This window comes from Protopterus annectens, chromosome 5.part0 (assembly GCF_019279795.1).
Source record: "Protopterus annectens isolate FY-2018-M chromosome 5.part0, PAN1.0, whole genome shotgun sequence".
Taxonomy (NCBI): domain Eukaryota; kingdom Metazoa; phylum Chordata; order Ceratodontiformes; family Protopteridae; genus Protopterus; species Protopterus annectens.
The window spans coordinates 1,325,330,733-1,325,357,015 of record NC_056735.1 but is presented as its reverse complement, the minus strand read 5'-3'; positions in this window follow the sequence as shown (position 1 = coordinate 1,325,357,015).

The window sequence follows — 26,283 nt, the reverse complement described above, 5'->3', positions numbered from 1 at the left end:
AGGTTTGCCCTTAGTTTAGCAAAGCTAAGCAAGGGTGTGTGTCTGAGGCTGCCTAGCACTCTTTACATTGGCTAAGTAGGTGTGCGTGTTGTGCACTGGGTTTTAAAGGGAAAAAAAAAAGTAAACCAGGAAATAGCAGCTCTGTGCATATCTCAGCACTGTGTTTGTGCGGTGCACCCCTGGGGTTAAACAGGAAGGCAATGGGAAGGGAAAACAGTAGTAGGAAGGTAATCAAGGAGAGCTAACATAGCTGGAAGGTGAAATGTATCAGAATCAGCCAATTACACAGGCAGCAGCCCATCTCAGCCCAGAACACTACTGTAAACTATAAAACACCTTTCCCTCTGTTTTTTCCCACATACTCTACACCACCGTTGTATACAAGCAGGGAAATGTTAACAAACAAAAACAACAAAATGATAGGGGCTGCAGTAGCTATCATACTCAACATGTGGAAGAAGCTGAGGGTGGTGAGGATGAGAATGCTGTCGACCAAACCACAGTGAGGAGACGGAGAAGAGTGTACAGACCCAGGGTAACCTACCAGGGCTACATGAGCTGGAGATAGTGGAGCACAATAGGGTGGACAGGGACCTAATACAGCAAATTGTTGAGCTGTGCCGGCCACGCCTGACACACAGAAATAACAGGGGGGAACCCATCCCAGTGGATACCAAGGTATGTGTAGGCCTAAGAATACTAGCCACAGGTACCTTCCAAAGGCCAACTGGGGATATCATGGGGATCTCATAGGCATCAGCATCCAGGATACTCCACCAGTTCCTGGACGCCATGTCAGCACATGCCGGTGAGCACGTATATTTCCCCCACACCTGTAAGGCATTGGCCAGCAATATGCATCTCTTCAACCAAATAGCAGAATACCCTGAGATAGTGGTGCTATAGACTGCATGCACATATGCATCAAAGCATCACCCGGTGAGCAGGGTAGCGTCTGCATCAACTGCAAGGGCTTATCCTCCATCAGCTGCCAGGTCATGTGTGATGCCCAGGTCATTATAATGAATATGTGTGCTGGGTGCCATGGAAGCTATCATGACTCCCACATCTGACATCTAATGCAGCTGCATCAATGATTTGTCAGTGGAGGCATCCCTAACGGTCACCTAGTGGGGGATGCTGGTCACGCACTGGAGCCGTGGCTGATGGCATCCATCAGAAATGCACACACACCCGAACAAGAACTCCATAATGAGGCACACACACAGACCAGAATTATAATAGAGCATGAGTTTGGGATGCTCAAGTCATGGTTTCAGTGCCTGGACACATCTGGTGGAGCCTTGCAGTACTCACCAGCTACATGTACTCAAATTGTCATTGTATGCGCCATGCTACACAATATGATCCTGTGGAAACAGCTGCAGGAGGAACAGCATGGGGCAGGGCACACAGCCTCCCACCATTGCCAAGGCCTACACAGGCACAGAGTGACTTGGAGGAGAAACAACCTGAGCCTGCCCCAGTAGGCAGAAAGAAGCATGCTCAGTATGCCCTGGCCTTGGCAAAGAGGCAACGCATAGCATATAACTGATACAGTAGGGAACCAGGGAATGACACCTCTCTCTGACTCACACATACAGTAAAAGGGATGCCAAACATGACACTACCTGTGCTCAACCATATATAGGGAGTGTACTATGTGCATCCGACATAGGCAGCCCTCCAGCACCATCCTCAATACTGGCACAGCCATTCCTACCAATTACCGAATGGAGTAGTATGTGTTGTCACTTGTATCTATGTTATGGATGTAAGCATGCAAGGGAATCGGGTGGCTGAATGGGATGCCAGCAGATAGTAGACACCTATAGTGGCAGCATGAGATCTGTAACAAATACTGGTGTCACCATAGTAGCCAGTGCTATACATGATGAGAAAACCCACTGCAAAAAATGTGCTGGGCCACATGTGTGTCCACATGACACATTCATGCCAGTCAGGGAGGCTCACATACCCAACAAGTCTCAGCCAGCAGGACAGGTGTAGACAAACACAAACAAAGGCTGTGCTAAGGCCTCTGAATGATGGCTATCGGTAACCTCCCCCCCAGGCCTACACAGACAGACTACAACAGGTCAGGCTGTGGGATGTTAGTTCTGAAGGGTAAGAAGTCAGAAACTGATATGTAGGTCAATCAATCCTAAGACCTGTAGTACACTGATATGCCTCTAGTCAGCATGATATAATAGAATACAGAATGAAATGGGGTACCTGACATACCAGTACAATCACAGCAAATGTGTATAAATGTCAGGTGTGCCTCGTAATCCTATGTAGAAATGCAGTAACAGTCAGGTGTACCCCCCAATCCGATGTAGACACATAGTAACAGACAGGTGTGCCCCCAATCCTATGTAGAAATGTAGTAACAGTCAGGTGTGCCCTCCATTCCTATGTAGATATGAAGTAACACACAGGTGTACCCCCAATCCTATGTAGAAATGTAGTAACAGTCAGGTGTGCCCCCCATTCCTATGTAGGCACATAGTAACACACAGGTGTGCCCCCCCCCAATCCTATGTAGAAATGAGGTCTATATTATATTTTTGAAAGTTTCAAACATCAAACACCATATGGTCGACACCATATGAGTGATGTTTAAAATTTCGAAAATATAATAAAAAAATAAAAATAAAGAAATATACTTACTTAAATGCTGCAAGCAGGGGGGGCAAGCCCCAAAGCACCCCACACCCCCGCTACTTAAATATTCCTACTTCAAGATCACACTGCATTGAAGTAAAGGGAAAATATTCCCTATGGCTATTTCTGTGTCATGTGCGTGCTGTTTTGACCAATCGGGTTTGCTCAATACACATTCCCCATTTACAAGTTTTGATCACGCAAAAGGAACCCATAGAAATCTAGTAACCATCAGGTGAGCCCCCCCTTTCCTATGTAGACACGTAGTAACATGCAGGTGTGCCCCCAATCCTATGTAGAAATGTAGTAGCAGTTAGGTGTGCCCCCATTCCTATGTAGACATGTAGTAACACACAGGTGTGCCCCCCATTCCTATGTAGAAATGTAGTAACATTCAGGTGTGCTCCCCATTTCTATATAGAAATGTAATAACAGTCTGGTGTGCCCCCCAACACATAGTAACAGTCAGGTGTGCCCCCCAATCCTATGTAGAAATCTAGAAATGTAGTAACAGTCAGGTGAGCCCCTCAATCCTATGTAGACATGTAGTAACAGTCAGGTGTGCCCCCCCATACCTATGTAGACAGGCAGTGATACACAGGTGTGCCCCCTACAATCCTATGGAGACATGTAGTAACATTCAGGTGTGCCCACCCCCAAGCCCTATGTAGACATGTAGCAACACACATGTGTGCCCCCCAATCCTATGTAGAAATGTAGTAACAGTCAGGTGTGCCCCCCCATTTCTATGTAGACATGTAGGAACAGTCTGGTGTACCCCTCCCAAATCCGATGTAGACATGTAGTAACAGTCAGGTGTACCCCCCAATCCTATGTAGAAATGTAGTAGCATGTATGTATAGGTATAATACCAGTGGAGCACTGATTACCTGAGGTGGCCAAGGTAGCAGGATAGAGTGTAGCATTTGTACAATATGCATTTGTTAGGTTGGTGTGTGTTTCATATTGTGTGAGAGTGGTCAGTATGTATGCATGGTTAGGTTTGTCCTGGTGGCCATTGCCCAGTACTGCTGATGACAAGGCCAAGTCCTCACAACTGCAGTGCCAAACACAATGCTCCCCAGTATAACACATTCTAGCAGTAAGCCCTTGTAAATGTATGGAGGTAATAAGTGTCACCATCTGAAAGATGGACATGACATGACTGTTGGGCCAGATATACAAGCAGTACACAGGGGAAAGTACCCCAGACAGACAGCGTACAATGTGTAACCATTAAATAGACACACCCTTGGAATTGCACATACAAGTCTGCAGCACATTATCTGGGCTTGTAGTAGGGAATACCAATGTCATCTGGCCAAACACTTGCAGACCACAAAGGTCATAGGAATGATGTGTTGACAAACAGCTGATGTCCCTGCACAAACCAGCATAAGTGGAATGTCCCATGCATATCTGTGAGTCAGATGCAAGTAGTGTCCATAGCACACATGCACCCAGCTCACTCAACCACCACCCACAGGTACCTCTCCAGTCTTATCCCTGCTGTTGTGAATGGGTACAATATGACCCCCAGCTGTGTATGGCAATAGCGAAAGAATGCAGCATGCAGTGTAGGTGCCCCATGCAGGTGTGGCCCTAGCTGTAAGCTGCATACTGCCACTTGATCAATACTGACAGAAAGTATTGGCATGAACATCTAGCACACCTACCCTGTCACCCCAGGGGAATATAGTGTATTGCAGTCTGGGACTGTAGGACTGGCAGAATGCAATGGTCTGCTACAGCTGGCCTGCATCACTACCAAATGGCCTACAGTCCTCTGCCAAAGGCCTGTATCACCCATACTACCAATGTATGTTATGTCATGGACTCCCAAATAACAACATAACACAGTCCACAGAACCCATATGCAAGGCCATGTGGACAAACCACAGTAACATGTCCACCATGTCCCAATGCATGAACTGTGGACCAACACCAATATATTGCTGTGATTAGGTGATAACTATAGGGAAAGTATCAGAGAACGTTTGCATAATGTATAGAAGAGGATAGAATAATGGAGGGGTTGGGAGCATGGGCAGCATGAAATGTGCAAAGTCCGAAACACAGCCATGTGTACATATTATCTCTGGCTGCAAACACAAGAATGTGTAGCTGCAAACCTGCCCATACACCACAATAGGGATAATGTCCTGACCTATGACCCCTGCCTCTGGGTAACCTGTGTGTATCTGTACAGCTGTGAGGTATTGCCACAGCAAGATAAGGCCATACTGTCACGTCAATGGATGTACAAGTATGGGATCCTCTGCCACCACTGCACCAAGGTGCTGAACCAGTTACACAGACCCAGCAGCAAGTGTCTGCAGCTCCCCCTCCAGAATGATATTAGTTTGCAGGAATATGTAGGCATTTGACCACAATACTGGACACAGCTGCATTCACCCTGTGTTCCCAAGGACATCACACAAAAATGTCTACCTGACAGTATTTGATGAACATAAAACATCACAGTGTATAACAGTACACATGTGTGAATATCTCTGCTAACACCAGGACCATGTTGCAGAAGCAGCACAGATACAATTACCTACAGTACCCACTACCCTTGCCCAGTCTGAGCCCATATTGTTAACTGATCTACAGATATCCTGCAGAAACAGTTTGCTAGCTATATGTGTAGAACATAAAAGTCTGCACTGGAGTACAATCTACCTGGAATGGATCCACACATTCAACACAGAAGGGCATACATAAGGGCATACTGGGCATGCTCCCATATTTAGAGAAATGAAGACAATGTTAGACAACAAAATACTGAAAGGTCATATTGGGTGTGCTCACATGCATAAAGAAATAAAGCCAATGTCTGGCAACAACAGTGGATCATACATATCTGACAGTTGCAGATGTTAGTGCATACACCCCTCAGTAGGCACCAGGCATGCTTTGCACACACATTGGATAGGAATACAAACATATATCCCAGGGCAACACACTTTAATATGCCAAAAGTACACATATATAGGTGTGTGGAAGAGAGTGACAGTGACAAAGAGCCTTCCATCCTCAGGCCTGTCCTACCCAGCAATCAACCAAGTGGCTACAACCACATGATGTGTAAATGTCACTCACTGTAGACATTTGCCTCTGGAATCCCTCAGCATTATAGACTCTGTGCTGTTAGTGCAAACTGTGCAACATGACTGTACAAGGCAGTAGTCATCTAGCAGCTGTATACATGTACCTGTGGAATATAAACCTGTGTGTGCCTGAGTGTGGTGTGTCTGCCTCTAGATGACTGGATGCACACACACTGTCCTCCCCATTGCCCTACTATGGCAAGCCTGCTGATGTCAGTCACTTTGACATGCACCGTTGGGAAAAAGGGAGTCCAGTCATCTCTGTGGCGTGTCCTATAACTGTATAATGCTGTAGTGTGATAAACTAGTTATGTAGGAGTTCTAAACCCAAATGTAACAACTGTATGTGTGTTTGTCTATGTAGGGATCAATTCTTTTGAGGCCATTCACAGTCACTATAACCTCCAGTGCCCTATTTTGGCAAGCCTGCTGATGTCATTCACTTTGAAATACACCTTTGGAAAAAGTAGCTCAGTAACCTCTGTAGCATGTCCTATAACTGTGTAATGCTGTAGTGTGAGAAACTGGTTAGGTAGGAGTTCTAATCTCAGCCATGACAACTGTGTGTGTGTCTGTGTAGGGTGTCTATTTTTTTTAGGCTAGTCACACTCACTGCAGTCCCAAATGCCCAACTTTGGCATGCCTGCTGATGTCATTCACCTTGAAATACACCTTTGGGGAAGAAGTAGCCCAGTAATCTCTGTGGTGTGTCCTAGAACCGTGTAATGCTATAGTGTGATAAAGTAGTGCGGTAGGGATTCTATTCCCAGACATAGTAAGTGTGGATGTTTATGTGTTTGTTTGTCTGTGTAGGGAGCAATGCTTTTGAGGTCATACACAGTCAATACAACCTCCATTGCCCTTTTTTGGCAAGCCTGATGATGTAATTCATTTTGAAATACACTTTTGGAGAAGGAGTAGTCCAGTAATCTTGGTGGTGTTCTATAACAGCGTAATGCTGTAGTGTGATATAATGGTTTGGTAGGAGTTATATTCCCAGATATGGCAAGAAGTGTGGATGTTTGTCTGTGTAGGGAGCAATGCTTTTAAGGCCATTCTCAGTCAATACAACCTCCATTGCCCTTCTCTGGCAAACCTGATGATGTCATTCATTTTGAAATACACTTCTGGGGGAAAAAAGTCCAGGAATCTCTGTGGTGTATCCTATAACAGTGTAATACTGTAGTGTGAAATAGTAGCTTGGTAGGAGTTCTATTCCCAGACATGGCAAGTGTGAGTGTTTGTTTGCCTGTGTAGGGAGCAATGCTTTTGAGGCCATTCACAGCCACTACAACCTCCATTGCCCTTCTTTGGCAAGCCTGCTGATGTCATTTCCTTTGAAATACACCTTCGGAGAAGGAGTAGTCCAGTAATCTCTGTGGTGTGTCTTATAACTGTGTAATGCTGTAGTGTGATAAACTAATTAGATAGGAGTTCTGTTTCCAAACATGGCAAGTGTGGATGTTTGTTTGTCCATGTAGGGAGCAATGCTTTTGCGGCCATTCACATTCACTACAACCCCCATTGCCCTTTTTTGGCAAGCCTGCTGATGTCATTCATTTTGAAATACACATTTGGGGAAAGAGTAGTCCAGTAATCTCCATGGTGCATCCTACAACTGTGTAATGCTGTAGTGTGGTATAGTAGCTCAGCAGGAGTTCTATTCCCAGACATGGCAAGTGTGCTTGTTTGTCTGTGTAGGGAGCAATGCTTTTGAGGCCATTCACTGTCACTACAACCTCCATTGCCCTTCTTTGGCAAGCCTGCTGATGTCATTCCCTTTGAAATACAACTTTGGGGAAAGAGTAGTCCAATAATCTCCTTGGCACGTCCTATAACTGCGTAATGCTGTAGTGTGATAAACTAGCTTGGTAGGAGTTAAACTCCCAGACATGGTGTTAGTGTGTGTGTCTGTGTTTGTCATTCATATCCTGTGTAGAGGTGGGGAGTGAGTGTGTAACAACTGGACTCATTGTGGAGCAGGTTTTGCAAATTTATTATATGGTGGGCCTATTATATGTCACAATGTCCACCTTACAAGGATAACAGATGTCAAATATCTGAGAGGCTAGGGTTGAGAGACATCAAGGCCTGGCGAACAAATTAAGCAACCTTTGTATTACCCAGAGAACACTCTCAACCCATGTCTCATACACAAACACACTTGCCTAGTCAACAACCACTTTGTTGGTAGTACCCTGAATATTGCTCACAGATAGTAACCATGGTGTGATTGAAGTGGACTACAGAGGGCATGGCACTCTGTCCCATCACTACAATAGGCACATAATTGCAGACAGTGCTCCTTCACTATGTTCCCCACTGGACACCTGCAACAACTGTAGTGCCATCAAATGTGACCCAGGAAAGGACATACCATGCCTTAAACACATGCTCTGTATGGACAGATGCCACTGACACCAGAGAATACCTGTATCATACTATCAATGTAGATGCAGGGTTAACCTGGTGTCCATTAACAGTTCCCGCCACATGAGGCCAGGACTGGCACATCTGATAATAACAATCTTTGTACACAACATGGGTCAGACATCCCAGGTACAGTTCCACATGTCACTGAACATGCATATAAGACATGTGCACATCCCAGACACCATCCGTGACATGCACTATAGAACACATACATGGCAAGCATTGCACAGCACTGGCCACACACAATAGTAACCCAGGTGACTGAATACCCACCTGTGTGGGCCAATCCAGACACTACACGCCTGAGCCACAATGCAGACCATTGTCATGCGACCTGATGCCAAGGTATCCCCTTCACCTAGCCTTGTACAGCCTTGTGGCACAGTCAACCTCTACACACCTGTGAAGCAATGCACCCATGCATGTCAGTTCTGGCACCCTGTGTCTGTGTGTGTGTGGACTATGATGCTTTTGCCCCATTCACACTCACTACAACTCCCATTGGCCTACTGAAGCATGCCATCTGATGTCAGACACCTTCACATACCCTTTACCCATATATCATCCAGATAACCCCTGTGGTGCATATGATACCTACATATTACTGTACTGTGGTAAACTAGCTATTTAGTAAGTCTATTCCTGACCCTGCCAACTGTGTCAATGTGTGTGAGTCCCTGAGAGAGTGTGGCTGTGTTGACGTTAACACCTGTTCATGTGGACAGGCGTGTGTACTACACCTACCTTATTGCTCCTATATCTTTGCTGCAGACATCACTCACCATCAGATATACCTTTAAACAACTCCCCAACATGTAAGCTATGTGGCTTATGCAATAACTGCATTGACATGTGATAGGAATACATAGTCAATCAGGGGTTTGAAACCCTGCGCTGGTAGGTGTGTGACACAACCATGCTTAGGTTTTACTCTCCCACCCCCTCCCTGACTTACTTTGTCTCTGTCTTTCTCTCTCACTTCCTCTCCAGTGGATGTGGAGAAGTACATCTGCTTTGCTTAGGCAGCAGCTTGTGTTTTGTAAGTGATGCTCATGATCAGCTGATGGCCTCTGCACAAATTGCAGTTCCCCTCTAGCTGATTGCATGTGGAACAGCTGTGGTAACATTCCCATAGCCAATTGCATGGAAACTCACTCCAATATCTAGGAAAATCATGTGGGTGTTGGGCCTTTTCGTTCGCTGTGAACAGGACCTCAATTTGGTGTTTGGCAAACAGCATCACAGATGGTATTGGGATTTACCTCTAACAACATACACTGTGGAGACAGGCCAACAGACAGGAGAGGGATGTGCCAGACATGACTACAGAATGTAATGCCGTATGATGTTAGACACCTTCACATACCCTTTGCCCATATATCATCTGGATAACCCCTGTGGTGCATGTGATACCTGCATTTGGAGTAGTGTTGGTTTAACAGGGTGTGTGTGGATATGGCTGGTTTACATGATGTAATACCTGTCATGACAATGTTATGTGTTTAAAGAAACTCCCACCTGTAGGGTTATCTGCAGACTGGGCAGTGTTACGAGTCTTATGTTTCTTTTGTTACTCACGGAACACCTATCATAGAACTGCAGAAGCATAGTCTAAGGACTGCAGTCAGTACATGGTGATAGCCATGAGAGTTACTGACTTCATATCCCTCATAGGTCATATGTCACAACAAACCCTGGTACGGCAGTAAATGTATGAGGTTATCACAGCAACATGTCAATATTGGCCCAGTGTTTGTAGCTCCAGCCACAAGTCCGTCAACCATTGTGCATATGTCATGCAGTAAGAGGTGCATATGTTCTGTACACCATTATTTATTGACATCATACCTGATAACAAGCCAGTCAGATATCAGACTGCTAGACATGTTATGTATGGTAGGGGTTATTTCTGAGGATGTAACCTGGACATTCTGCAGTTGTGTGTACAGTACTGGGGTCTGTGTACTTATGGTGATTGTCAGCAGTATGTGTATTTTGCATATGTACCTTGGGAAGTGCATAGACTGTGGTAGATGCCATTGTTCTTGGTCCTGTTCTATCTGATATTACATGCTGCTCCAGTGTTTGGTACCCTATTGGCTCACGTGTCTGTAGGGCCAAACACACACATGTCCCATACTACAGACAGGCATTGGACCACACTGTGTCTTGACCCAGTTTATGTAGGGTTAGTGTGTGAGTGGCACATATGAGGATGGTGTTTATCAGACAGTCCATATAGTGTCATATTAAGCTTGCATACCATATGTGGCTGTGTTCACACTGGTCATGGGTATGCGCTTTCTCACAGGTGCCTGTTACTCTGTGCTGTGACATGCATGTAGCGCCTGCTATATTTGCGGATACATGTGTATTCCCACGTACAAAATGTAGTCAAGTGTTGTGGCAGTCTGCCTGTAGTTTGCACAGTGCTTTGTGACATGCCTAGCAGCTTAGTGTAATTACCCAGTGTGCTATGTTCAGTTATTTGCAAGACATACTGCTGCCAGGCCACCATAATTGTGTATTTCTAACAAAGCAGTGGAATTCTCTACAGATGTATGTCACTAAATACTGGATAGTATGTGGCCATGTGACCTCTGCGCCACCAGGTATTATGTGTCAGGACAGACTGGCGTGTGTAAATGCATAAACCATGTGGGCATATGTAGTCCAATATTTATGTGATATACCCATGTACTTGGCTGTTAACATCCACATTGTGAGGCATGGTCCACATGTCTCACATGAAGGGGATCTGTATACACCTCTAGACTGACCACAGAGTGCCAGACTGTCCACATATATTGCTCATATCTCTGCTGTAGTCCACACGATCATTACTGTGCTAGCAGTGGTACTGTATTATGATGTCCTTAGGATGTCTGTCAGTAGCAAATGGCATACATGTCAAAAGCAGATGTGACCTCCCACACACAACATGTCTGCTAAGACAACCCCTGTTACAGTAGCAACAGTCTACATATATACCTGCAATACATACATGACATCCCCTTACACTAAGAGGTTGGGACTATTGGTGCTGAGGTAGGACTCCACTCCATGTTCTGGACATATGGTAAACATATATGCATATATATATATATATATATATATATATATATATATATATATATATATATATATATATATATATATATGTATATATATATATATATATATATATATATATATATATATATATATATATATATATATATATATATATATATATATAGATATATATATATAGATATATATATACACATATATATATATATATATATATATATATATTTATACACACACACACACACACACATATATATATATATATGTATATTTATGTATATATGTGTATATATATATATATATATATATATATATATACATATATATACATATGTGTGTATATATGTATATATATATATATATATATATATATATATATATATATATATATATATATATATATATATATATATATATATATATATATATACACACACATATATGGGAGTTCAAGATGGCTGCCAAGCACTGAACACACACTTTCTGCTGCTCCTGTATCAACCAAATCTATCCGCTCAAAAAAAACCTGCATCTGGCACCGAATTGAACAGGAAATGAGTATTTCTTCTAAACTACACTTCATGGAAAAGACCTATAGCAACATTTTGATCTAAAAAGTAAAATTTTGTCATTTTTCTGCAAGGGCTTACCTCTAGTGACTGACTGAAGGCTGCAACCACATGGTGGCATCATTTTGTCTAAAGGACTGAGTTCTGAGTTCTAAACAAGAAAAGTTAAAGGAGAATTCTCTAAGTCACTCCCTTGTGGCCTAAACCTAATTTTTAATTCACCCAGTGATGGCTAACCAACAAGAATCCATGGATGCTATAACTTCTAAAACCAAACTATCTTCTCTAATGTCACCTGAAAAGGATGTAACAGCTAAGAGGCAGAGAATAAATAAATCAACACAGGATTCAAATAAAGGAGCTGCTAAATCTAAAGGTGAGTCTGCTCTCTCACTAGATGACCTTAAAACAGCATTACAGCCCTTGCATGAAGATTTCAATTATTCTCAGACAAATTAAATTCATTTGGTTCTAATCTAGACCAAATTACACCCAGAATTAATCTTATTGACAAGAAAACTGAGGAGAATTCAAAGCAAATACAAGCTTTACAAACCAAGGTAAATACGAATGATATTTTTTGACTTACAGCAAAAAATAATAGACTTAGAAGCATGCAGTAGGAGAAACAACATTCTAATACGTGGCATTCCAGAAAAGTTTGACCAAGTACAACTACCAGTCATACTAACTGAGATTTTTGAACACATTACTGAAAATAAAATCTTAGCTAAAGAAATCATTATTGCAAGAGCTCATAGAGCATTACGAAGGTCACAAGATGAGGGTGTTCCTAGGCAGATTTATGCAAGGCTACTAAATGCTGCACATGTTACCACACTCCTCATGGCTGCAAAAAATAAATGTAACATTTCATGGAGAGGTCACAGGATTACAATAGCACAGGATTTACCCCAGCCCATTAAGGCTCAAAGACAAGCTCTAGCTCCTTTTTGTGCTTTGTTAATAAAAAAAAATGCTACCAGATGAAATACCCAGCCATCCTCTCCTTCAGCTATGGGGATCAGAAATTCCTAATACACTCTGCAGATGAAGCAAAAAATGTTTTTATGCAAGCTTTCAAGGAACTACCTGCTTAACTAGATATACTGTTAAAGCCAGTAAAATAATATAATCAAGATAATACAGTATATGCTTAAAAGCTATGAATTACTGTTAAGACTAACAAATTGTATAACCAAGATGATTACACCTACAAAAACCTATCTCTGCTGGCTTTATAACACTGCTAACTGATTCTAACTTACCCTGTCATCTTCCCAGCTTATTTTTACCATCATCTGGATATCCTGACTTTTTTTTTGTTTTTATTTTCCTTTCTAGCTCTTCAGCAATATGTTGGCCCATTTGTATCAGTGCATGAGGCTCCCTGTCGCCTGTTGAGGCCTTATTTAGAGCTCCACAAGGGTTCCCTAAGCTCCCGAGGCCGTTTCAACATTCCATTACCCAGAATGCAACAGGAACATCAGCCAATGACATCACGAGGTCGGAGGTCGCAACAGAAGAAGAAGAAGCAGTGCATTTCTGGGAATGCTAATATCATGAATTAGAGCTTAGGGAAGAAGAAATGGGTCTAAAACAACACGTTCTGGACACTTCAGGATGGGGTAATTTAAATGGACTATAAAGGACTCTGGTCAGGGTAATTCAGCAGCCTAATCTTATGTTTAAGTAATGAATTTATTACAATATAGGTTTTTTCTAGCAATACAAATACATCAGTCTGTCAGAAGTCTTAAATATCAAACTGTATAGTAGCTGCCATCTGCTGGTCATGTTGCAAAACTACAATGCCATTCTTCAGACATGCTTTTCTGTGCCTTTCAGTTTTTCAAAAACAATATTTTATGTGCTCACATTTAGTTTTCTATTTAGTATTTAGGTGTGTGTTTAAGTGCTCATTGTGAAAGTGTTTGTGATACAAACTCAGACTCTGTGAGTAAAATAAAAGTCCTATGCAATTGTCAAAAGTTATTTAAAGACAGCTAAAGACAATTGCCTGTTTAGTAATCCATTAGTCTGCTTCACAGCTGTGCTACCTTTACTGAAAATATGTCTTCAAGTTTGAAATGTATCTGTTGTTGCATGGTAACACAAATTAGCATTTTGACTACTTTCACCATGATTCAATCACGATTCATGAATCATGATGTTTTAATTCTATACTGAAAGTGCAGGATATGGATGGCTTGTTCTTTCTCTCAATGAAGGTGGATCTACAGAGCTAGTGAGCTTGATATGCTGTATGCTTGTGTTTGGTTTAATTAGCCGGCTTGTTAAAACTTGCTTGCTTGCTAAAAATGCTGGCTAAACTATGTTTTTATTGGTTAGTGTTGATATGTGAGTTATGTAGTTTATTGTGAACTGCATTTAGTGAAAATCCAATCATCTTCTTAGGTTGTCAATTAATGCCCTTGTTTCTGTCTTTCCTTCTTTAATCCTATTGTTATGTAATTCTGTGTGTAATGCATATTTAGTAAACCCAGCTAGATATCTAGATAGGTAAAAATGTATTTACATTACTCAGAGCTATTCTGTTTGTTGACGTATATATTTAACCTGTAATTATTTCTTGTTATAATTACCGCCTTTAGAGCAGTATGCTCAGTTAGAGCTTATCTAAGTTGACTGTCCCTTCTCCAGACAGGAGACCAAAACATAGTATTAGGTTATGATGGTACTTACTGCTATGCCAGTTATAAATAGAACCTGCGTTACTATCTGCTCTAATGGTTATTAATAGCTCTGGTTATAAATTGTGATGATTTCAATTGCTTAGTAACTTTTATTGTCTATATTACTCCAACCTCACTTGCCTATTTGCATGAAAATGTTCGAGGTCAATTATCTAAACAAAAAATGTTGTATGTATTATGTTCTTATGATGGTATTGTTTTATCTCCTTTAACTCCTACCTCAAACGTCACTTTGCCTTTAACTGTCCATTCTATGTACATATGTTTTTCAATATTCCTTAACATTTTTGGGAGTGGCATGATGGTGTAGTTGTCCAATGTTTGTTGGCACTTGGACTATTGATGTTAGTTTATGTCTCCCTGCTCTGTTCTTGTATTATTCTTCATAAGGGAAAATATTTAAAAACAGATCACTTGTATCTATCTAAAACTTTTTCAAAAATGACTCAGGGAGACAGGTGGGTAGGCACGGGGTTTATGGTAAGGAGCATGAATGCCAGAATATGATTTACTACCACATTACACTTTCTGTCATATATAAAAAATGTGTTTATTAATTGCATCATCCCTGGTAGGGCTTTTTTCTTAGTATATCCTAGCATATATCTACATTTTTAATCTAATTATGATGATTAGTGTGAATTCCTGGAATGTAAATGGGCTTCAAGAAATCAATAAAAAGAAACTAGTTATGCACCTGATTTTTCAGGATAAATCCAACATCGTCTTTTTACAGGAGACCCATATGACAAATGTTCAATGGGATAATATTAAAAAAAGAAATTGGATTAAACTTGTGATATCAGCAGGGAATAGTCTTGCATCAAAAGGCACTGTAATAATAATTAAAAAATCATTTCCTGGTGAAGTGCTAAATACTAAATTTGACCGAATGGTAGATGGTGTTTATTTTCCTGCTCATACCCTCAGCTAAAATCCCCTTTACTTTTCTTAAACCTATATAGCCCTTGTACAAACCAGCACTTATTCTTCTATGAAATACATAATCTACTACTTCAATTTCCTAATCATCTTTTCATTATTGGTGGTGACTGGAATGCACTCATGGACCCCATGAATGATAGTTCAAATAAAAACAGGAAACAGCCCTCGCAAGTAACTGCATCTATTCAGGATTTGATAAATAGCTTCAACTTAGTTGACCCTTTTTTAATATTTGACCATGACAGAGAGCTAAATAAGTTCATGTTTGACTTGGCTTTGCACAAAGTCTGGTCCAGAATTGATTATTTTTTGGTCTCTGATATCTTTTCAAACAAAATTACAATCTTTGCCCTTGAGGCTAGATGTATATCTGACCACTCGAATGTCTCACTTTGTATTAATCCCACTCACCACCTGAATCGCAATGGTAGTAGTCCCACTTGGTCACTAAACAGTAACATTCTTAAAAAAGATGTTCTGCAGGAAATTAATGATTATCTGAAACAATTTGATGCAGAATCTTGTTTATCCACCATCCCCTTAGATATCCAATGGGCTAAGGCCAAAGTGGTCATCAGAGGAATACTCATACATACAAAAATTAACTTATTATAAAAAAAGAGAAATTGTACATCAATAACCTCAACAATGAGCAAAATATGACTGATGCACAAATGCAAAAGGTTTTTTCTCCTGAACTGGAAAATAAATTACATGTGATACAAAAAAAAATTGACTCATTTCACTTACAAAATCAATCCTTGTTAGAACTCAAACTCCTTCACAGATATTCAGAATGGGCCCAAACCCCCTCCAGAACACTAGCTGGACTCATAAACATCAAACAGGGACCAAACTATATTAATGAAATAAAATACAAAGGGAAAAACTTATACAGTAATGAAGATATTGTTAACTCTTTTGTAAATATCTTCACTGAAATCTATAATCCCCAAAACCAGACCCCAAATGAAATGCACAAAAAATTCTTAAATGAACTATCTGTTCCAAAATTATCCTTCGTGCAAAACACCCTTCTAAACAGCCCCATAACACTGAATGAAATAATGCTAGCTATTAAAAAGCTTAAACCAAATAAGGCGCCAGGTCCTGATGGATTTACAGAATTTTATAAAACTTTTAGTCATCACCTTTCTAAAACTCTCCTTGCTATGTATAATTAAATCATCTCAAAGGGGATTACTGATAAGTATATGAACAATTCAAAAACAATATTCATCCCAAAACCAAACTCTGACAAGTCCAACCCTCTCTGCTATAGGCCCATTGCCCTTATTAACGTTGACATCAAAATCTTATCTACCATTTTTGCTAATAGAATTCAGAAAGTTATAGCTACAGTCATTTCTCCTGAACAGTTGGGATTTATGAAACAGAGGCACCTGTGTGACAATACTCTTACCTTAAACACATTAATGTTGTTTCTAAAAAGTGATAACCACCGCATTATGCACTCACCCTTGATACTACCAAAGTCTTTGATAACATTGATCTAAACTTCCTTTACCTAACCATGAAATTCTTTAACTTTCCTGATCTGATTATCAGCACTATTAAGATGCCTTATAACAATGCCTCTACTTCCCTGTATATAAATAAAACTTTATCACGCCCTATTAAAATTACCAATGGCACTAGGCAGGGTTGCCCACTCTCACCTTATCTTTTTAATTTATATCTGGAACCTTTCTTTCTCTGGGTTGAACAAAAGACTTATCACCATTTCCCAAAAGTCTTCAACATTGATATAAATTATTCTGCATTTGCAGATGACCTAAACATCTAACTTCCCAACACCGATCTTCATAAAATTTGAAATTCTATTAATCTTTTTGCTGAGGCTGCTAATTATAAATTAAACCCTGCTAAATCATCTATTTTTCCATTAAACCCTGCAAACCATTTAGAATATTACTTCCCCCTGTCTGACATTCCTCTCAAATATATAATTAAATACCTAGGTTCAAATATATGTGAGAGATGCAACTATTTAGCCAAACTGGAGGCTGAGCTCTCTCATCTCAAAACTGGTGTAACCAGTCAGGAGGAGAAGGTAACCTCACACAACACAATTCCAGTATCACATAGTCCCACCACATCAGCGAACCAAACACATAAATACACAAAAACATACTCGGAGGCTCTAAATAAAAATCTACCTAAGCAACAGAGACCTCCAAAGCAGATATCCAAGCAAACGCTACCTCAAAACAAAACACACACAACACATAACCCACAAAGTCAGTGTGCCAAGCAGCCACAGCCCTTAAGGCTGAATAACACACCTGATACTCTTGTTATAGGTGACTCTATTGTCAGACACACTGACGTCCCGCTCACCAGGCTGAATAAAGAGAAGGTCACAGTGAGCTGCCTGTCGGGTGCTAGGATCCGACACATAACGCAAGCACTCAGGTCACTCCAAAGCAAATACAAATATGACTCAGTCATTGTACATGCTGGTGCAAATGACCTGAGACGTACCTCCCTGGACTACATGAAAAGAGACATAGAGGAGCTCTCTGATCATGTAGCCCAGGCTGGTATGACCTTGACCTTAAACAGCATCTTACCCTCACCTAGAATGATGCCACAGTACAAAGACAAAATGATCGATTTTAACAATTGGCTAAAATTTTGGTGTCATTCAAAGGGGATCCAGTGTCTGTCAGCCTGGGATGACATGCTCGACAAGCCACGCTGCTTCGCTAGGGGCGGCTTGCACCTGTCACCACTGGGCTTTCGGATATTGGCAAAGGCTCTTGCCACCCCCATAGTGCTTTTTTTAGGCAAGGCTCAAAAGTCAAACCCACCCCCATAGACAGCACAAGGAACAAGAAACTAAGGGTAATGCTGCTAAATGCCAGAAGTCTTAACCTCAAGATGCACGCACTCGAAGCTCTCCTCAGTATGGAGAACATCGATATCTGTGCAGTGACAGAAACCAGGTTCAAGGCTCCAGAGAGCACCCCAGCACTACCAGGCTATACCTCATATCATGCTTTTCGGCCCCAAAACCCGGACCGAACCACAAAAGGAGGGGGAGTTTCCATATTTATCAAGGATATCCACACCTCCAGGTTAGTGGCATTGCACGAAGTATCGGAGACCATCCATGTGCAACTAACAGTGGGCAAGACTGCTTTTCAGTTTATAGCATCCTACAGACCACCCTCTCAAAGTCAGGAATCCCATTCGGCTTTCCTGAAAACATTGGAGAACATGAAGATCTCTCCGAACACCATTATATTGGACGACTTCAACTTACCAAACATTGACTGGAAGCACTACTCAAGCCCCAGCATCTTAGCCCAAAGATTCCTGGAAATTATAAACTCAAATGCTATGGAACAACTAGTCACCACTCCCACAAGAGGGGACAACATATTAGACCTGATCATTACCAACATGGGGACTCTATGCTCCACACCAGAAGTATATCCCTCATTGGTAAGATCAGACCATAAATTAATTTCACTGAATGTCCACATCCCGACCCCACCCCCAGCCCAGAAAACCACAGTGAAAAACTTCTCAAAAGTGAACTTCTCACTTCTCAAAACCAAAGTGGAATCCTTCAAGGCCCTAGGGCCAGTGGAAACTACAGCCCAAACTGCAGAATCCTATATAAATGCATTCTACGGACATCTCCAGGAATGCATGGATCATGCTATCCCAAACAAAACCAAGACCCAATCATCCAAAGGCAGGTGTCCAGTCTGGTAGACCCCTGCCATAAATAAACTGTACAACAGAAGGAGGAAGCTACTACATGATAGAGCAAAATCCCTAATAGGGAAGGCATCTCTGATCAGTACTAGCAAAAAATTACGATCCCTCATAAAATCCTCCAAGGCCATTTTCGAGAGAAAAATTGCACAGGACACCATAGACAATCATAAGGCTTTTTTCAGTTATGTTAGAAACCTTGGATGCAACTCCCAGACTTGTTCTGAGTTGATTCTAAACGACAAAAAATACACTGAACCCACAGACATCACCAATATCCTGGCAGACAGGTTCAGTGCAAACTTCTCCACCCCCTCCCACCCAAAAGAGCAAGTATCTATCCCGGCAGAGGGCTGCCTCCCAAACATCTCAGATGCTCAGGTGAAGGCTGCCCTCTCCAAAGCAAAAAACACTGCTTCCATGGGACCAGATGGCGTCCCAGATTGCATCCTACATGAACTACAAGAGGAACTAATCCCTCAAATAAAACAGCTGTACAATCTCAGCCTCACTACAGGATATGTGCCCACAGAATGGCGTACAGCAACAGTGATCCCACTACACAAAGGTGGAGCCTCTACGGACCCTGGAAACTATCGCCCCATAAGCCTGACTAGCTTAGTCTGCAAGACTATGGAGAGGATCATCATGGAGCTCATAAACAAAGACATTGGGGACCTACAGACACTAGATCCTACCCAGTTCGGCTTTGTCAAGGGCAGATCCTGCCTTTTGAACCTGGTTGACTTCTTTGAAACAGTCACCAAAGCCATAGATGAAGGGAAGGTAGTCCACACAGCCTATCTGGACCTTGCAAAGGCATTTGACACAATACCCCACTCGGGCATCATAGATAAGCTATCCAGCTTAAATATAAACCCCTATGTCACAAGATGGGTCGCAAACTGGCTCAAAGACAGAACCCACAGAGTGAGAGTTGCTGGAGCCATGTCAGACTTGAAACTGGTCACAAGTGGAATCCCACAGGGTTCTGTCCTGGGACCACTCTTGTTTGGTATATACTTTTCCGAGGTACAGGCAAACGTGGGAGAACTATGGCTCACCAAGTTCGTAGACGACTGCAAACTGGGCTCCATAATCAACTCTCCAGCTGACACAAACATCCTTCAAAAAGGTCTCACAGAGACAGATAACTGGTGCCAGTGCCATGGTTTAAAGCTAAATGCCAAAAAATGTATAGTCATACCCTTTGGCAAAAACAATGTGCCCTCAAATTACCACATAGGCGGAAACCCATTAAGTACAGAGAAAGTTATTAGGGACCTGGGGACCCACGTTGATAGCAATCTCTCCTTTGAAAACCACATTGCCAAAGTGGTTAGAAAGACCTTCTACATAGCCCACCTCATCACGAAGGGTTTCACATCTAGATCAAGAGAGGTAATCATGCCCCTTTATTCATCCCTCATCGGGCCCATCATAGAATACAATGCCCCTTTTGGGATGTACCTTACCCGACACCTGCAGCAATTAGAAAGACCCCAAAAGTATCTCACCAAGAGGATCAAGGGTCTCAAACAGATGCCATATGCTGCTCGGTTAAAAAAACTCCAGCTCTACTCAGTTGCATACCACCTACTTCGAGGCGATCTATGCCTGACATACAAAGCTATATCAAATCCAGAATTAATGGACATGCTCCACCTCAGTAAATCTAAATCCCTTAGAGCCACACGCTCAAGGGACTTGAACCTCAGCACAGAAATAAATAGAACTTGCTGGAGGGACAGGTTCGTAACCCAGAGGCTCCCTTCGCTCTGGAATAGAATTCCAGTTCATGTGAGGTAGAGCACCTCACTGAATCTCTTCAAGAAGAATCTCGATAAGTGGATGGGGGATCGTAGGTTTGTCCCAGGGATTACTCCTGTGTCACTATTAGACAGAGGCACAGTAAACAAAACCTTAAAAAGGGCACAGTATACTCAAATCAAGGGGTGGCGTAAGCCATACAGAATCGGGCTAGGCTTATAATTGCCCCAGGGCAGATAGCCTAGTATGAACCTATGAACCTATAATAAATTTCACACACCCTCACCAAGAACTAATAAAAGCAAACCTATACATAGTCTGGGATCAGATAAATAATGATCTAACTAGATGGAAAAACATCAATCTTTCTTTGCTATCAAAATCTGCTATCATTAAAATGAATATTTTGCCTAGAATCCTTTTTCATTTTAACTCCATCTTCTTAAACGTTCCAAAAATTTTTTTCAGAAAAATGGAAACCACAATCTCAAAGTTTTTATGGTTCCCTAAATCAACTAGAATATCATACAGGAATCTAATTACCCCAAAGAACAAAGGTGGTTTAAGTCTCCCAGATTTTAATTTATATTATGACATCATTAATGCTAGCTGTCTAATTCAAATAGCCTGCTATGACCCCTCTGCTGAAACTTGGTACCCAACCTGGATCAAAATCTGGTGCAACTATATATATTCGTTAAACTCAATCCATATGCTGTCCCTTTTCTTGCACCTGATGGTGACTACAAGTTCAAGATCTTGCCTACACTAAAGAACAAAATTCGCATCTCTCAAACTCTGATGACCTCCTTAAATTTACACAATACTATTCCCATTTTCCAACCTATTCACCTAAACCCTAACTTAAAAATCAATAATAAAATGATCGCTCTAGCAAACTTCCCTATTGTTAAGAAAGTCATAGTTTGGCACTTCTATAACTCTAAAAATGTTGCCGAGGTCAAAGCTTTATTTGGTGCTCCTAACAAATATGATCCTATCTTAAGGCAAATTAGCTCACTTATAAAACAAAAATTCTCTAACTATAGAGTGAAAGAGCAAGACATTATAGTATCACAATCTATCATTAAATCACTTTCCCTACGGAACAAAATGATTTTGAATACCTATAAACTTGTGTCAAGCATTAAGTATAACCATTCACTTTTATTTTCCAAATATTGGGACGGTATACAAGGAGAAATATCTATGGAGTCTAAGTGCGAAGCAATCAATAATACCCTGAATTTAACTCCTTTCAAAAACCTAATTTACACTTAGCTTATGATAAACAACAATTCCTACTAGACCCCAGCAGTCTTACTGAAATTCGGATACAGTAAAAACCTAACCTGTCCATTCTGTTCCCTCCCACAAGTAGATATACTTCACATCTTTTGGAGCTGTAAGAATATTTACAAACTTTGGTGTTCTCTCAAAACTCAGTTGGAAAAAATGGGATACGAAAAAAATGATTTTAAATATTATTCCTAAATCTCTTAAGGGTATCCATCACCACATCTGTGTTACAGCCTGTGACCTTCACAAATATTTTAGAGCCAAGAACTGGGTCAATCCCTCAACAATAGCTTGGGAAAACTTTACATCAATGGCAATCAAATATATATCTGCACATGTTATGCAATAATAATAAAAAGAAAAAAAGAATATTTTCAGAATTAATGATGTAGACTTTTTGACCTAATCCAAACTAAATAATCTTCCTAAATGTGGGTCTCTAACACTACATTCCAGGAAAACCTTCATCAGTATCATTTCTGGCCCTATAACCATTAGACATTGTTACCATCACACAGTAAGTTTTGATTTTACAAAATATTTTGTTATATCATTTTGTTATCCTCTGGCATCCATGGTGTAAATATGTTGCAAATATGGTATAAATAGAAGTACATGGTGTAAATAGTTGTTTTTTTATGGTTATACCTCCTGACCGCTTTTCTTTCTTCTTAAGAAAGTCAGAAAGTCATATACTCTTCCTTCCAAGCCACTTTCCATTTGTATCCCTAGACTTTGACTGTAATAAGTTATTGGGGGTCTTTACTGCTTATATTGGTCTCTAAGATGTAAGCTTCCATGTAAGATAACTGCTATGTTCTAAATGCATAGTTTTTGCACTAACTGTCACATATATACCTATACTTTACTGCTTCCCGCAATGACTTACAGTTTGTCCTTTGTATGTTTGAAAAGTTTGAAAAATTCAATAAAAATATATTTGAAATAAAAGACTAAAAAAAAACATATATATATATATATATATATATATATATATATATATACATACGGGTCTAGGACATTTCACTGAACGTCAAATTAGTGTGCACTTTTCACTGAAAGCTGAATTCACTGAAACACATTTCACTGAAAGTTATATACGGCCTTTTCCCCACTGTAGTGTGACCCTGGAGTTAGTATGTATAGTAAGGGGGGGTGTGGGAGCGTAGCCCCCCACATATTTTAAATATTTGGTACTATATACATGGATACATGCAATTCCAATATACTACTCTTTTCTGAACATAATATATACTTAAAATATGTAGAGGGGCTACGCCCCTCACACCCCCTTACTATATATACTACTCCAGGGTCGCACTACAGTGGGGAAAAGGCCATATATAGCTTTTAGTGAAGCAAACCAAAAAAAACGATAAACAGACCAATAATTCAAAAATGAAGCAGGATCCACAAGAAGATACACCACAGTCAATGGGCAATTGTATTGGTGAACATGTGATGGGGGGTATGATTATTTAAGTATTTTGTGTAATTAAACTGGTTATTCTGATGAAGTCATTGGCATACTGCCGGCGAAAGCACTAAATTAAATGTTGACTGTGGTGTATCTTCTTTTGGATCTTGCTTAATTTTTGAATTATTGGTCTAACTTTCAGTGAAATGTGTTTCAGTGAATTGAGTTTTCAGTGAATTGTGCCTTCAGTGATTTGTGTTCATTCATTTGAGTTTCAGTGAAATGTGCATTCAGTGAAATATCCTAGATCCATATATATATATATATATATATATATATAGCTACATAGATATATGGATATATATATATATATATATATATATATACATATACAAACTCAAATATATACATATACACAGCTATATATATGTCAACACGGATACAGATATATATATATATATATATATATATATATATATATATATATATATATATATATATATATATATATATATATGTGTGTGTATATATGTGCACATATAGTTATGGATATCTACATACATATTGACATAAATAGGTATACCTGATTAGATATGTATGCACATGTAGTTATAGATATCTACTTATATATCGACATAAATAGGTATAGCTGTACACATAGGATGTGCATACATATATACATATCTATATCTATATATACATATATATATATATATATATATAGAGAGAGAGAGAGAGAGAGATCTAAAAATGGCCATATATATGATGCACTATACAGATATGTAGAAATACATATGTATGAATATATATGTGTATGTACATATAGACATATATCTACATATGTATATGTATATCTTCATATTCCTGTCATGTGTAAACATCATGGTTGTGTATACCTTCCCAGATGTATCTCACCCTATGTATCTGATATGTGTTTATTTAAATTTACCAACATATGTGATGCAACAGTAATATCAATAACAACTACTATACAATTGTGGAAGTCAAAGCAGTTGTTCGATATTATTCAATATGTGTACTGACAGATATATTGGAAAAACAACAACTGTCTTCACAGCTGTCATGGCGTAATGGTTAACTGATTTGACTGTAGTGTACTGGGTTCTGGATTCAAGACCTGCAAGGGGTGAGTTCTTTGCTGCTGGGCAGAACAAGGGCTGTTGGATACAGAGTGGTTAAGGCAGTTTTGAGCAGCTTTAAGTGCGTTTGCATGGGTTTGTGTGAAGCTAAGCTGTGCTAAGGTACAGTTAAATGTATGGGTGCTTACACCATGTAGGCTTTGCTTACCAGTGCGCAAATGTGCTTAGCTATTTTTTATTTATTTATTTATTTATTTATATTTGTTGACCAGGAGTGTCTGACTGGATGTACGTCCATTTGCAGCGGAGGCCTGGGGATAAAAGCTCCACAGTTAAAATAAACAGACAGTAGTTACACTGGATTACATAGCGATTAACAATTTACATAGCAATTACTTACAACATATTTACAGATGAAGAACATAGTACATCAGTAGACAACTAGAATCTTTATCTGTGAAGTACATAACAGACATTAACAAATGTTACAAAAAGAAGTTCCTGCTGTATAATAAGGACTGGCTTATGAGCATCTGACCTTGCTATAATCAAGGTAGTTAGTGGAGTGGAAAGAAAGGTAGTGGTTGGATAGGGAGGGTGATATTAGAGTGGGAGTTGCAAGAGCATAGCCAGCATGTTTTTAGGTGCGCTTTTAGTAAAGTGTTCAAGTGGGTGCATGATGGTATGGAGGTAATTGTGGGTGGGAGGGAGTTCCATAATTTGGCTATGGTGCAAGAGAATAGTGCTTCACCAGCAGACTTTTTGGCTTTAGTGATCTGCAAGTGATTTTTGTTGCTGGATCTTAGTGGTCTGGTGGTGAGATAGGGTTGGAGTAGATTCTGGAGGGATGGGACATTTAGTGGATGATTTACTAGTTTTTGGGTGAGTGAGAGTTGATACCATTGAAGGAAGTGAGGGAGTTCAAGCCAGCCCAGTTCAGCAAGTGAGAGACAGTGGTGACTACGGTAGGATGCCCCTGTGGCAAATTTAGCGATTTTGTTGTAGCAGGTCTCTAGCTTGTTTGGATTGCATTGCCTTAGGTTGGTATATATTGGACAGGCATAAAGTAGGCTGGAGATAAGGTGGGCATTTGCTATTGAAATCTTTGCTGCTTTGGTGAGAAGTTGCTTATTTCTGTATAGTGCTCCTAGTTTTTTGTGGACTTTTTTTATGGTCATGGATATGTGAATGTCAAATTTTAGTTTATTGTCTGTTTCCACTCCTAGCAATTTGGTGTGTTCAGTTGGGTATATAGTGGTGTTGTCTTTTGCTGTTATGTTAAAGTGAGAGTTGTTTTGAGTATGTTTGGTGGGTTGGAAGATGAGTAGTTTAGTTTTGTTTGGGTTGAGTATGAATTGGGCATTGGATAACCAAATTTCAACAGAGGAAAAAGCTTCCTGTGTGACATTTTGCAGTTTGGGTAGGGACTGG